We start from the raw sequence: 15,567 nt of genomic DNA on the forward strand, positions 1-15,567 counted from the left end.
GACTTGACAAAGGCTTCAATGTCATGATTGGAGCGTCGTTTGATGAGCATAAATTGGTGTTGAACCGCTGGTTTGGACGACGAGTCCGTGGTCAGTTAGGATTCGCGAGCCGGGCCCAAGAAGGAAATCCTTAGAAAATTAGGTTTTGGAAATAAAATTGATATGAAAGGAATTAATCCCTTCTTTCTTTCTTTTTTTCACGACCAACTCTTCATCACTTCTCCATCTTCACGAGAAGGAGAAGTTGAATTTCCACCGCCGCCCGATCCACCTGCCGCCGCCAGTCGCCGTCGTTGCCTCAGTCGGCCAATTTTCGGCCGGCGCTCCCAGGTACGTTTTTTTTTTTTTGATGTTTGCTTATTCTATGACCTTCATGAATTGTTCATGCCTTGATAAAGATGAAATTATATACATGTGTATATATTAGTGTGAGTTTTATGAAAAAAAAAAACCTCGTTTTTGAAAACGTATGTTCGTTCGATCGTTACTTTTGAAAACTAACTATAATCCATGATTTAGGAGAGATTTTTTTTTAATATATGAACTTAGGTACAGTGATAAAACTTAGTGTATGATCTTTCATGTGTACCACGGTTTTATCATAAAAGGAGTAAATTTTCACGAAATCGAAATAATCCTTCGTTTTAAAGACAAATTACGACGACTCGAAGGAAAATTCATATGATGAACTTGTGTCCAGCGATAAAATTTTGCTTATGAGCTTTCATGTAAATACAAAACTTTATCATATGTATGCGATGTGAGCTTTCATAATATTTTTGAAATAAACCTTCGTTTTAAAGACAAATAGCGACGATACGAAGGAAAATAGTTTTTTTTTATATATATATGCATCCGTGACATATATTGTGCAAAATATGATGGTATATTTTATTTGCATGAATTTGTTTTCATTAGATAAAATCCTTGAGAACTTATGTAAGCAATGTTGCATTAATTGTTGTTTTTTGAAAAATCAGAAACGTGATTTGAGGAATCTTCGAAGATAGACAATATATTTATGATGAAATATTTTATTGTTGTAAACTTCATAGGTCAGTTGTGTGAATGTTCACATTATGAAAATTGTGTCCGTGATTTTATGAAAAATCAGTTTCGAAATTAATAAAGTTTCGTTCATTTTTGCAGTTTTTGAAGAGACGAACGATTTTGAAGTGTTAACTCTACTGTTACTATCACTATTGTTAGTGGAAGTACAAAAGGTAAGAGTTAAGAGTTACCATTTTTGTCGTATTTCCTTGATTCGTGTCTGGACAGCATACTGAAGTAGAATGTAATGTGGACTTTGCAGTTGTTTTTAGCAAAATGACCAATTCCCCAGCCAACGATACTTATACTGATAATGACATCTCCAGGGATGATGCATGCATGGACGAGACTTCCATTGGTGAAGAAGAGGAGTATGCCACTGGCGTGAAGAACATTCTGAATATAGACGACGTATTCTTTGAGGAGGATCCAAAAGGAGCTGAAGCATATCTCAAATCCCCAGTATATCGTCTTCTGATCAACCCTAGGACTGTGACCCAGAATAAATTGGTGACCCCGAAGATGGTAATACGGCTTTGTCTCGAACGAGGGTTTTTCCTTGCATCGACCATAGAGTTTAAGCTTTCTCGACTCCCTTTGGAAAAAAATTCTTGATGGGCGAGGCATATGTTGGGCTTCCCTCATGTCAGGGCTATGCTCAACCAGGCACAAGTGACGAGAGCTATTCAAGCTTCTGGAGACTTGTCTATTAATCATGATGTGAAAAGTATCGTGGTTTTGCTGGCTCGTTGGTGTGTTCTGGTGGGCCCGGGGTTGTGTGAAAATTAAGCGCAATCAAAACGCGGGCCTACAGTAATACCGCAAGTGCACGGTCGTCAGATGTAGCTCGTGCAAGTACGGGTCGATCCACAGAGACTGGTTGTGTTTGGAATTTCTAACTATTTGGGCTCTAAATTGCTATTGGGCTTCTAATTGTGCTTTGGGCTTAGTGGGTTTGTTTGTAACAATGAAATGGTTTTGGGCTCAGTGGGCTTTTGGATTGACTGTGAACTTATGGGCTTTTGGTCTTTTGATGTGAACTGGGCTTGGTAACAGTGAACTGGGCCTTAGGCCTTAACCTGAACTGTGGCTGGGCCTTGAACTAAACTTTGGTCTTAGCTGAGCCAAGCTCAGTTGCAGCAGCAGCAGTGCAAAGGGCAGGTGCTCAGCAGGGAAAGGGAGAGCAGGAGCTGTTCAGGCAGACAAGGTAAAGCAGGCTCTAGGCAGACAGGGCACTAAATCACACAGGACTAAGGATGGCATTTACAATGACATGTACAAAGAAAAAGTGACAATGGTATATACATGGAAGCAACACAGGGCAAAAGGATGCAAATTTACAATGGCAATGAAGATGGTAGTGAAATAATGAGACAATGGATGATAAAACAAAAAACACAAGAAAACAGATACAAATACAAAACACAAAACAGGTGACAGAACAATGAAACTAAACAAGAACAATGGAACCAAGGCCTAAGCCAAGGGAAATGGCAGGGGAGCAAAATTACAGGTACAAAACAGAGAAACAACACAACTAGGTTATGAATCCACCTTGTGACCTAGCCAGATAGTGTAATTCTATGTTAAATCCCTGTCCCTAATGGAGCTAGGTGAAGGTTCAAGCCTGCCTATGTTCCAGGGTATACATAAATGGAATGGAAGGAGAAGAAGCTTGCTCAACTGTTTACTCCTAGCATTGACTGTCTTTTGACAGCACAATCAATCACAAGCACAGTTGAGCACTAAATTCCTCCATTACTCAATCAACTCAATTTACATGAATTATAACCTAGCATTCCACCACTAACAGTGACTTAAGGCATCATCTCAGCCTAGCTATACACATACACATGTGAGCTCACATAACAGCAACAAAAACAAAACAATTACTAAACAGAGCATTGAACTGAACATAAACAAACACAGAAGACATAAAACAAAAACATGAACTGAATTGAAACTAAATAAGAGCAACTGAACTGAAACTAAACAAGAGTAATGGAATAAACATAAAGATAGTTGCAAAATAAACACTAACCCTTGAGACACTGGCTATTCCAGTGCTCTTGGGTGACTCACTGGCTAATCCAGGCATAATTCATTACACACACCACAGTCCCCTTTTTATACCCAATTACATAATTAGGGTTTACACCCTTTTCACCCAAAAATTCCCAAAACAGTAGACATTAGGGTTCTACCTAATGTGACAGAAAATCACAGTTAGGTTCAATTACCTACCCTATATCACCCACTTTATCTTCTCCATGCTCTATCTCAACCTAATTAGGATTTATGTAAAAACCCCCAAATTGACAGAACTAGGGTTTGGTAAATTCTTACCCAAATTGATGCGATTACACGCTACTGACTTCGACCCATTCTTCTCCTTAGTCTCCTGCTCTTCTCCATGCCTCTGATTTCTTCTCTAGCCCTAGCTATTGTACCAATTTCTTTCCTAGGGTTTTCTGAGAAAGAAAAGAAAAGAAATTGGTAGGATAGATGGCTAGAAGATGGGGGGAATGATTATAGTGGAGTTGGTGGTGTGGTGTTTAGGTGGCTATGGAGTAGGTGGTGGCGATGGCAGTGGCAGGGTGATGGTGGTGGTTCTGCACAGGGTATGGTGGAGAGGAAGAAGGTGAAGGTCGATTGTTTTGGGAAGAAGGGGATGTTTGGTTAGGTCATAGGGTTCGGTCGCTATGGTGTGTAGCGGGATCATCGAGTTCGATGTTTGGCGAATCTCGACCGTGGGATATGGAGATGAAAGATCAATCTGACGGTGAGATGAAGTGGATCCTGAAGCGACCGTTGGATTATACAATACAACAAAATTAACGACACCAGATGGAGTTAGGTGTTGTAGTGTTAAGCGGAAGTATCGAGGTTTGATGCGCAGGAAAAGAAGCGATCGTTGGATTCAACTACAATCTAATATGAAGGCTTGGAATTTAAGCGCTGTGTGTGGTGTTTTGCAGAGACTTCAGATTTTGATGCTCTACGAAGGAGCGACCGTAGGATTTCGATGTAGTCCCATCTAACGGCTGAGAATGGAGGCGGTTATGGATATAGAAAATGGGTTTGGGTAAGGGTTTTGGGCCTTGGGTATGCAGCCCATATCTTCTTTAAGAACAATTCTTCCTTCTTGAGCCCCTTCCTAGCTTTTTGGACGTGTGCTCCATTCTTTGCGGCTTCCTTGTGTAACTCCTCCCGACTTTTCATTACTTTTCTTCTCTTTTCGCTCCGCAATTCATCCAAACTTTATTTACACCTAAAAATGCAAAATTAATTAATAAAAATATTTATTCTTGAAAACAAAGAAATACAGAATATGGGATAAAATGTAGAATTAATGCACAAAAGATGAGTTAAATGCCAAGAAAAATATATAGAAATATGCACTTTTTAGCACTCATCAAATACCCCCAAACCTGAATTTTACTTGTCCTCAAGTAAAACAAAACTAAGGAAATCCTACCTATACCACTGTCGCTGGTTTCTCGAATGCATTTAGCGTATGCACTAAGCCTTTTAAACCACTAAGTGTCCCTAGTGGACGAGTTAAGTCTCGTGAAGGTTTGCTTAGAACGTACCTACAAAGTTCTAGGTCAAAATATAAGCTCATATTCCATCAAATGTGACATGTGCAAGACAGTTTAAGCTCACAGCAAAATGGAGATGTCAATCTAGCTATCAAAGGCACAATCCTAGCACTGATAACAAAAAAGACATGTGATAAGAGTGTAAAGTGTATCTACACATGTGTAAAGAAAGATCTGAAGTTATGACTACTAATCACCAAGAGATAGTTTCTCAGGCTAAGAACCAAGGTCGAAATCTAGCTAGCTGTCCGGACTTTACGAGAATTGTGAATGAGTTGGAGGTATTTCACAATTACTCGCGTTGTACATCAATGGCACACCCTTCCTTGCTTATTACAATAAAACACAAAAGATGACTCTTTACATGACTCTTATTTACATTGACTACTCTCTTTATTTTTGGAACAAGAGAGGATGGAATTGATAATACTTGTTTTTTTTTTGTTTTGTTTTTGTATTTTTTTTTATATACATCGTTTTTTTTTTTTTTTTTTTTTTTTATTTTTTTTTGATAAAGAAACACTTTTGATACATATACAAAAGGAAACAAAAGATTACATGACACTTTGCAAGAGGTAGCCCTTTTGATGCACCCAGTTAAATTCGATGGTTGTTTTTCTTAATGTAACCTCCACCTTCTATCCCAACCAACCAAAGAACAAGCTAGTCAAGTTTCGTTCAGTATTCTAAAGTGATTGGCAATCGTGACTTCCTATCAAACACCTTGAAGATCGAGGCTATACATGTATTGGTAGATCGTGCGCGTGCAAATTTCTTATCACTATGTGAATTGTGCTAGAATCAGGGTGCCTAAATATCTAGACTAAGACTCCTAATAATTACATTTGCACAAGAGTCAACATTTCAAGGTAAATGAGCTCCATTTTTATGTTTTTATCATTTTTCTAATTTGTTTTTTTGGAATTTTTCAATTTTTTCAAAAAGAGGAGTTCTTGTTTTCAATTATGGCATATTATCATGGTATCCTCTATACCCCCAAACCTAAACTAAACATTGTCCTCAATGTTTAAAAATATGGAAAGAATTAAAATGCAACATAGGAAAGGGACATGTTGAGTAGAGTAAAAGGAGAGAGAATACCCGATTTCGGCGAAAGCAGAATTAAAACTCCGTTATCCAAGGCAAAACTCCAACATATTCGGAGTCACAATGGATGAGCACAAAGGAAATTGAACTAACACATTATCTACAAGAAAATTTGGTTTTTAATGGGATTGGACTTTTGGGAAAAATTTGGTTTTGTGCGGGAGACATTTGGTTTTGATGGGAAAAGAAAAATTTTGGTTTTTAGGGAAACATTTGGAAAACTTTGGTTTTTATGAGAGAAATTTTTGGTTTTTGAATGGGAGAGAAAATATTTATTTATTTATTTTAAAAGAAAATAAAATTTGGTTTTTTTTTTTTTTTTTTTTTTTTGAATTGGGAGCAAGCCCACTGTTGGTCCTCTAATGGAATGGGAGGAAGGCTGCGGCCCACGAAACACTAAGTTTTAATTTTGAAAGTTTAATTTGGCCCAGTTGGTTAAGGCCCGACGTTTGTTTTAAAACTTTGGTTTCGAGGTCCACTCTTGAGTGGAAACAAGCCCACAATCGGTTACAAGCTCAGCTGGGTTTAAACCGTGAGTCCAAAATACAAGTCCAATGAAAGAATTTAAACAAGCCCACAAATTAAACAAACAAGCCCACAAAAATAAATTACAAACCCAACAGCAAATAAAAAGCCCAAAAATTGGCTTTAATATTACAAGCCCACAATTAAAAAATTGGAAGCCCACAATTCGGGTTCTCTTAAATGGTTACCTTTTAAGCACAGCCCAGCTGCTCTGATATTGTTGCAAAAACCAGTTGGGCTTTGGTTCTTTTCCTTGGTGGCGTCCCAGCGAAGGAAAACAGGTTCAGAACAGCAGGCCCAACAGCAAATGAAGTGAAGCAGATGCAAATGCAAATGCTATGCAGTGAAATGCAAAAATAGCTAATAAAACTACAAGAAAACACAGCACCAATCCCCGAACGGCGCCAAAAACTTGGTGGGCCCGGGTTGTGTGAAAATTAAGCGCAATCAAAACGCGGGCCTACAGTAATACCGCAAGTGCCGGTCGTCAGATGTAGCTCGTGCAAGTACGGGTCGATCCACAGAGACTGGGTGTGTTTGGAGTTTCTAACTATTTGGGCTCTAAATTGCTATTGGCTTCTAATGTGCTTTGGGCTTAGTGGGTTGTTTGTAACAATGAAAGGTTTTGGGCTCAGTGGGCTTTGGATTGACTGTGAACTTATGGGCTTTTGGTCTTTTGATGTGAACTGGGCTTGGTAACAGTGAACTGGGCTTAGGCCTTAACCTGAACTGTGGCTGGGGCCTTGAACTACTTTGGTCTTAGCTGAGCCAAGCTCGTTGCAGCAGCAGCAGTGCAAAGGGCAGGTGCTCAGCAGGGAAAGGGAGAGCAGGAGCTGTTCAGCAGACAAGGTAAAGCAGGCTCTAGGCAGACAGGGCACTAAATCACACAGGACTAAGGATGGCATTTACAATGACATGTAAAAAGAAAAAGTGACAATGGTATATACATGGAAGCAACACAGGGCAAAAGGATGCAAATTTACAATGGCAATGAAGATGGTAGTGAAATAATGAGACAATGGATGAAAACAAAAAACACAAGAAAACAGATACAAAACAAAACACAAACAGGTGACAGAAACAATGAAACTAAACAAGAACAATGGAAACCAAGGCCTAAGCCAAGGGAAATGCAGGGGAGCAAAATTACAGGTACAAAACAGAGAAACAACACAACTAGGTATGAATCCACCTTGTGACCTAGCCAGATAGTGTAATTCTATGTTAAATCCCTGTCCCTAATGGAGCTAAGTGAAGGTTCAAGCCTGCCTATGTTCCAGGGTATACAAAATGGAATGGAAGGAGAAGAAGCTTTGCTCAACTGTTTACTCCTAGCATTGACTGTCTTTTGACAGCACAATCAATCACAAGCACAGTTGAGCACTAAATTCCTCCATACTCAATCAACTCAATTTACATGAATTATAACCTAGCATTCCACCACTAACAGTGACTTAAGGCATCATCTCAGCCTAGCTATACACATACACATGTGAGCTCACATAACAGCAACAAAACAAAACAATTACAAACAGAGCATTGAACTGAACATAAACAAACAGAAGACATAAAACAAAAACATGAACTGAATTGAAACTAAATAAGAGCAACTGAACTGAAACTAACTAAACAAGAGTAATGGAATAAACATAAAGATAGTTGCAAAATAAACACTAACCCTTGAGGCACTAGCTATTCCAGTGCTCTTGGGTGACACACTGGCTAATCCAGCATAATTCATTACACACACCACAGTCCCCTTTTTAACCCAATTACATAATTAGGGTTTACACCCTTTTCACCCAAAAATTCCCAAAACAGTAGACATTAGGGTTCTACCTAATGTGACAGAAATCACAGTTAGGTTCAATTACCTACCCATATCACCCACTTATCTTCTCCATGCTCTCTCAACCTAATTAGGATGTATGTAAAAACCCCCAAATTGACAGAACTAGGGTTTGGTAAATTCTACCCAAATTGATGCGATTACACGCTAATGACTTCGACCCATTTTCTCCTTAGTCTCCTGCTCTTCTCCATGCCTCTGATTTCTTCTCTAGCCCTAGCTATTGTACCAATTTCTTTCCTAGGGTTTCTGAGAAAGAAAAAAAAGAAATTGGTAGGATAGATGGCTAGAAGATGGGGGGAATGATTATAGTGGAGTTGGTGGTGGGTGTTTAGGTGGCTATGGAGTAGGTGGTGGCGATGGCAGTGGCAGGGTGATGGTGGTGGTTCTGCACAGGGTATGGTGGAGAGGAAGAAGGTGAAGGTCGATTGTTTTGGGAAGAAGGGGATGTTTGGTTAGGTCATAGGGTTCGGTGCTATGGTGTGTAGCGGGATCTCGAGTTCGATGTTTGGCGAATCTCGACCGTGGGATATGGAGATGAAAGATCAATATGACGTGAGATGAAGTGGATCCTGAAGCGACCGTTGGATTATACAATACAACAATTAACGACACCAGATGGAGTTAGGTGTTGTAGTGTTAAGCGGAAGTATCGAGGTTTGATGCGCAGGAAAAGAAGCGATCGTTGGATTCAACTACAAATCTAATATGAAGGCTTGGGAATTTAAGCGCTGTGGGTGTTTTGCAGAGACTTCAATTTTGATGCTCTACGAAGGAGCGACCGTAGGATTTCGATGTAGTCCCATCTAACGGCTGAGAATGGAGGCGGTTATGGATATAGAAAATGGGTTTGGGTAAGGGTTTTGGGCCTTGGGTAGGCCAAGCCCATATCTTCTTTAAGAACAATTCTTCCTTCTTGAGCCCCTTCCTAGCTTTTGGACGTGTGCTCCATTCTTTGCGGCTTCCTTGTGTAACTCCTCCCGACTTTTCATTACTTTCTTCTCTTTTCGCTCCGCAATTCATCCAAACTATTTACAACCTAAAAATGCAAAATTAATTAATAAAAATATTTATTCTTGAAAACAAAGAAAATACAGAATATGGGATAAAATGTAGAATTAATGCACAAAAGATGAGTTAATGCCAAGAAAATATATAGAAAGATGCACTTTTTAGCACTCATCATGTTCCCACTCACACCTTCATATGTAGATGGGGAGAATTTACTGTTACCTTAGAAGATGTGGCTTTGATGCATCTCCCGATTACAGGTAATTTCTCTGGAGGTCTTTCGGATGAGGAAAAAGTGGTTTTTGACACTCTGACAGCTGCGATGGAAGAAGTGAACAAGGCGTCTGGTAGTAAAGGTTGTTATGCCCATTGGTTGACACGTTGGTGGCCAAGAGATGAAGTTTCTGATAGTCCCATCACCGGTATGTTACCTATTGCCGCTTTCTTATGCTTATGGTTATCCAGAGACATATTCGAAGACAGTGGACATTTGTTGAAGCCTTTCGTAATCCCTTTTGCTATTAAGATGGCTCAAGGTGAGCAACTCCCAATAGGTAGCTTATTCCTGGGTTCCTTGTATTCTAACTTAGACTCCTTGGTGTTAGATTCCAGCGTGTCGAATGGCTTCATGAAGATTGAGTGTTATGTTAACACGATGTTTCTTCAAGCTTTGATGTGGGAACACTTCAAGAATTATGCGCCTATCCCACGTAATATCCTGCAAGGACCAAATACTGATGCCCGTCACATCTTCGCCGAGAAAGATAATGCCGAATCATGCGTTGGTCTACAAAGCAGCCTCGGTCTAAAGCACGCCTCATTGATGTGTTGGATGAAGAATCGGAGTTCGACTTTCGTCCGGGTGTGTCGGTTCCTGATTATGTTTCTCAACCAACGACTTTCAATACTGGAGAGAGCACGACTCTGAAATCTGGTGCTAACCCGAATGATGGTGAGAGATCCTTCATGTTGAGCTGTACTCCTGGTCACTTGTTATCCGTTATGCATGGAGAGTGGGCCGTAGAAGAAACAACATTGATAGGGCGGCTCGACAAATGGGTATGGATCAATGTGTTCCAACTACCCGGAGAAGGAAACCATCAGTTGATCAGCTTGCGTCTCGTTTAGATCACACTCACGTGGAAGGGAGTAGTTACTGGTTTCCTGGTTCTGATAGATTTGCATATGTAACCCCAGGTTATATAGAATTCTGGCATCAACAATTTGAGAGGTTGCATGAATTCGTGACAGTTAGTCAGCCTCCAGTGAAGATTCCTCCGTCTGCTGAGATGATCTCTGGTCGACCAAGACTGAAGTACCTTTCTGGTGATAAACGAAAATTATCTCCAGGATGTTCTCAAGTAAGATTCTCCACATCTTTTATGAAACCATGGTAACTGTATTCTGATCATGTTATTGAATTCTTTACAGGACGGTCGTAGCGTAAGACCTCGAATCCATGCAGATTTTTCAGATATTGGAGAAGTTGTTCACGGCGGAGAAGGAAGGAACAAAAGTTATAAGCTGTTACCTAATACCGTGAAGTCCCCAGTTCGTTCTTTGGTGAGTTCCCAATATTTCTCACCGTGACTTTCATTGCTATTAACATTAGAATCATGAAGCCAATGTTGTTAATTTTGTTGCAGAATTTTACTCCATCAAGTCTTGAAGGTCTTCAATTTTCTGCTACTGAACAAGCAATCGCTGATTTGAGTGACGAAGAAACTGTAAGTATTTCTTCACATGTTCAAATGTGGTGCTTCATAGATGAAAATATTGATTGTAAAGGACGTGTACAGGAGGATGTCGTCATGGAGATGGAGAATTCTGGAACTCAATCATCCTCTGGGAATGGGAATGGAGGTAATTCCCAAGATTCGGAGCCGGATGGAAGTGATGTTCCTCTTGTCGTTGATGTGGACAATTCCAACCCCTTGGACACTTTGGAGACTCCTCAAGTAAGTATATATCCTGTATATTCTTCATAGAAGTATAAAAGTGCTGACTTGTGAATGAATGAATGAGAACCATGTGAATATATGAAAACTTAGTCGAATTTCGTCGTCAGAAAATTCAGAACCCAGCTTTTTAGTAGAAACGCTGTAGAATCTTCGTCCGGAGTCGGATTTTGATGATCTGCATGTGCAAATTCAAGCCCGGAAAATTTCCAAGCTTTAAAGAAGTTTTTAAGTTTTGAGCACGTTCAGAGCCTGAAAAAGGCGAAATAGTAAACTTCCAGGAGACTTCCAGAACTTTTTCAGATTGCGCATCACTTGATATTTTGGCCACATCTACTCGCTCTCATCGGATTGTCATGAAATTTTGACATGTCATAGAGGACATCCATACGAAGAGAATGGAATATGACCCATCCTCAGATTCCTTGTAGATTGCTCCCAGTTCGTCTCTTAGTACAGGGCAGAGTTCAGTTTCTTCAGACGGACTCATCGTAAAATGTGTTTTCATGACTTTCATGTTATTTGCTCGTGCCTTGAATGTAGTATGATGAACTTTGATGATATTCCTTGCGGGTATACTGTGTTTCATAATCTCCTTTGGCTTCGTGACTCTAACCTCATGTAATCTTCGTATTAGGTGCTAAATACCGAAGTTGAGGATACTGGAGCCAATGATGATAACTCTAACCCTTCCGAAGTTATTGATGAAGAGACAGCCATCCTGCACTTCGAGGCCATGAGAAGGTCGCTGCTGATGTTATGGAAAACCAGATGGTTGTTGCCTCAGTGATAGAAGAAACCGAGATAGCAGCGGAGAATACCGAAGGAACTGTTGCTTTGGTCGTGGAAGCCGCTCCAGTGACTGAGAACCGTATAATAGTGTATGAATATCCAACTGCAGGGGTTGCTTTCGATCCTCCCTTTAACACTTCACTCCCGTATCATGAACTGGTCGGTGGATTCAGCGTTTCCATTGGATATGCACGCTTGTACGAGACGATATGGAAGAAGTTTGGCCACATGATCGTTGACAGGAACCTTAGGCGTGCTTATGCTTTAACCATGCAAGTAGGCGTTATCTTGCGTGTCGTGAGTGATATGCATACGAGACCCATGAATACCGTGACTCCAGATATACTCTTTGATTGGGAGTTTAACTTGGAGAATTCAGAAAGACTTGGCCTCAACATGAAATGGCTTCGTAAGCAAATAAACGTTATCAAGGATTCACGTGAGAAGAACATACCCTTTCCAAATGATGCTGTGAAGTAGAAGGAGGACAAGATTGCCAAGCTGACCGAGGAGTTGAACAAGGAGAGGGCGTCTTTGCAAATCTTGAAGGATGTTGATGAGCGAAAGCCTTTTCTTGCTGATGAACTTCTGAACTTCTGAGAGATGTGAGGTTTATAATTGGGCTTTGATATTTAGATGGTTTTGGATTGACTGATGGTTAAGAATTTTCTTGTAGATTTGATAGATATTTTCTTTTACGAAATATGAACTGAATTTTGATAAATTGCTGAATTCAAATACTGATTGCAAGTATTGCAAATGTTTTGGAGGAATTGAAATACAAATGAAAGAAAATCCTAAATGTTAAATCCAAACGCCATGAATGCTTCGAACGCCCAATACCTTAAATGTCCAATAATTTTAGATAAACGCCTTGAGCCAATTTTCGTGAATTACTGGTAGGGTTCTGCCAGCTGTGTTGATCAATTTTTAGTATCCTCCGACCACGGACTTAGCGACCATGAATGGTCCTTACCACTTGGAGTTCCTTGTAGAATGAAGACCGCGCTGAACTGCTTTGAGAACCAGGTCCCCTTCATGACACTTGTTAGGCTTAGTCGATCGTTCCTTGAATATCTTCCGCTGATTCGGAATTTCCCGTTTGACGGAATTCCACGATTGTGGCACATATGGACACTCACGCGGAAGAGAGTATCCAACATAGTGTTGATCATGCTTAGCCAGGTCTTCAGCAATAAACCTCTCGATGGAGTGACCGATGTAAAGAAGTTCTGAACCCAACCATTGAGTGTAATATTGCCGAGGTGATGTTATCCACCCATAGCTTTTGATGACTGCTAAATTTTTCATAGGGAGAAGTCCCTGGACCATAGTAGCGTATTTGAACATTGGTAATATTGGAGCATGAGGAGGAATAAGACTTGCCTGAGCTCGAAACCTTCTGACAAAGGTGTGCGGATTTTCTCCAAGTTCCTGCGTAAGTCCCATCAGAGTTTTTACTTCTTCCAGATGCTCAAACGGTGGTGCGTCCTCTGCTTCGTCTTCCGACTCGGAATCCTTGTCGATGACAGGATGTGTTGAAGGCATCGTTATCCTTCCGGCATGAATCCAAGTTCTTCCAAGGACCATGTCGTATCCAGGGTCTTCCCGGATTATGAAAAACTTGGCCTCAGTGCAGATCAATCTTTCCGTAACTTTGAGAGTGATGAAGCCGTATGCGTCTCTGGAGATTCCTTCGTGGTCCCTAATTGCTATGGGAGCGTGGGTGGCTTCCTGTCGAGTAATACCGGCAGCTCTGAGAGTTTTCAAAGGGATGATGTTGACAGCGGTACCAACATCGACGAACCCTTTTGAACTCATTTCCTTTAATGTGCACTGTGGTGAGCAGTCCCCAGTCATACATTTCTTTGTCGGTGGCTGAAGGTTCGGTGGTGGTTTCTTGGATCAGCAGACGTTTTCCGGACACGATGTGGTTCAGTGCAGCAAACATGTCTTTCCTTTGAGCTTTCGAAAGATACAACAACTCGCAGACATGTTCGATCAGAGATTGGACCGCTTCCTTGACAGGAGGTTCAGAGATGGTAAAAGTTCTGACTGGGAGGGGTTTTTGTGCACTCCCTCAGTCCCCAGGTTGAGCTCTCCTGATTCGACCTTTTCTTTGAATATGCGCTTCAAAATTTTGCAATCACTTGTGGGATGGCTGACGTATCTATGGAACGGCAATACCGAGGATTTTCCATGGCCTCTTCAGTTGGTTCCTTCTTGACATAAGGCAATTTGATTGCACCATCTTGAATCCAGGCATCGAGTAGTTCATTAACTTCTTCCATTGAACAGGGAAAATCAGGTGCTTCTGGATCTTCCGTATGCTGAGGAGGGATTTTCGAATTCTCCTTCTTGTGTGCCTTTGAAGGGGTGGAGGAAGTCTGCTTGTGTGTGGTTCTGCTTTTCGCTTACTCCCTTCGCGAAGCATTTGTTGAAGGTTGCAGGTTGTACTGCTTGTTGATCAAACGCCTGCTTCCTCGAGTGTCTTTTGAATCCTCAGTCTTTGTAGACTTTGCTCTTTCCAAAAGAGCGGGTGCAGTGGTTGCCGACCTCTTCGCAGCTTCGTGAAGCTCTGAGAAAGTCTGGAATCGAAGGTTTTCCAGCAAGGCCCTGTAGACCGGGAGCATGCCATTGATGCACAAGTCCACCAGTTGTTGCTCCGTGACGTTTGGGTCATGACAATCCAGGGCTTGGACTCTGAACCTTTTCACATAATCATTGGGATTTTCACTGACCCTCTGAAACATCCTTCCAAGGTCGGAGAGGGTGACTTGTTCTGACACGAAGAAGTATTTCCTGTAGAATGCGTTAACCATTTTCCCCAATTGTTGATAGTCCCTGGTGCGATTGTTATACCAGGTGTATGCTCTGCCTTTCAGAGATTTTGAGAATTCCTTGAGACGAACGACATGATTATGTTCATGTTCTCCCAGGCTTCGAGAAAACGAGAGACATGTTCCCGAGCATTGCCAGTTCCATCATATAAGGTGAAGGTTGGAGAAACGTAACCTTTGGGGAGTGGAATCCTCTGCGTAGCGGCAGGATAAGGAGGTTGATGACGATGGACATGCGATGTTTGTCTTTTCCACGGTTCTCCAAAAGGGTGCTCCAGATCCTCGCGAGTGATGAAATTCGATGATCCCTTCGCTGATGAGTTGTCTGCAGCAGTTTTGTGGACTTCGTCGTCTTCTACTGTATGGATTGGAATTACTTCAGGATCGTCGTCTGAGGATTTTCCTTCCTTTCCCTTCTCTTGAGTCTTCTCTGACATCTTGTCAGTAAGAGTTTTGAGATAATTACACAGCTCCTTCTGTGTAGCAGCCATGTCAGTCTGATTCTTTGCAAGAGTCTCCTGCGCTTTGATAAGATCAGCAATGGTAGGTGGTGGATCTCCTCTGACTTCTTCAGGGTGTCGTCCGGACAGTGGATGACCTTCGGCGTGAGGAGGAGTAATGTCACCACCATCAGTGTTGGAGGTCGGAATTGTCTCCGGGATATTCTGATTGTTGTTGTTGCTAGTGCTAGCACGGTTTGTGTTAGGATTCGTAACTGAACCGACCTGAGATCAACCATCTTGTGAAATTGTGAGATTGCAACCGAGAGAATGATCTCCCACTGTGGTCGCCAATCTGTAGATGGGGAAAAACGATTTGCTGGTTTTTAAGGA

The sequence above is a fragment of the Papaver somniferum genome, chromosome 3, assembly GCF_003573695.1.
Source record: "Papaver somniferum cultivar HN1 chromosome 3, ASM357369v1, whole genome shotgun sequence".
Taxonomy (NCBI): Eukaryota; Viridiplantae; Streptophyta; class Magnoliopsida; order Ranunculales; family Papaveraceae; genus Papaver; species Papaver somniferum.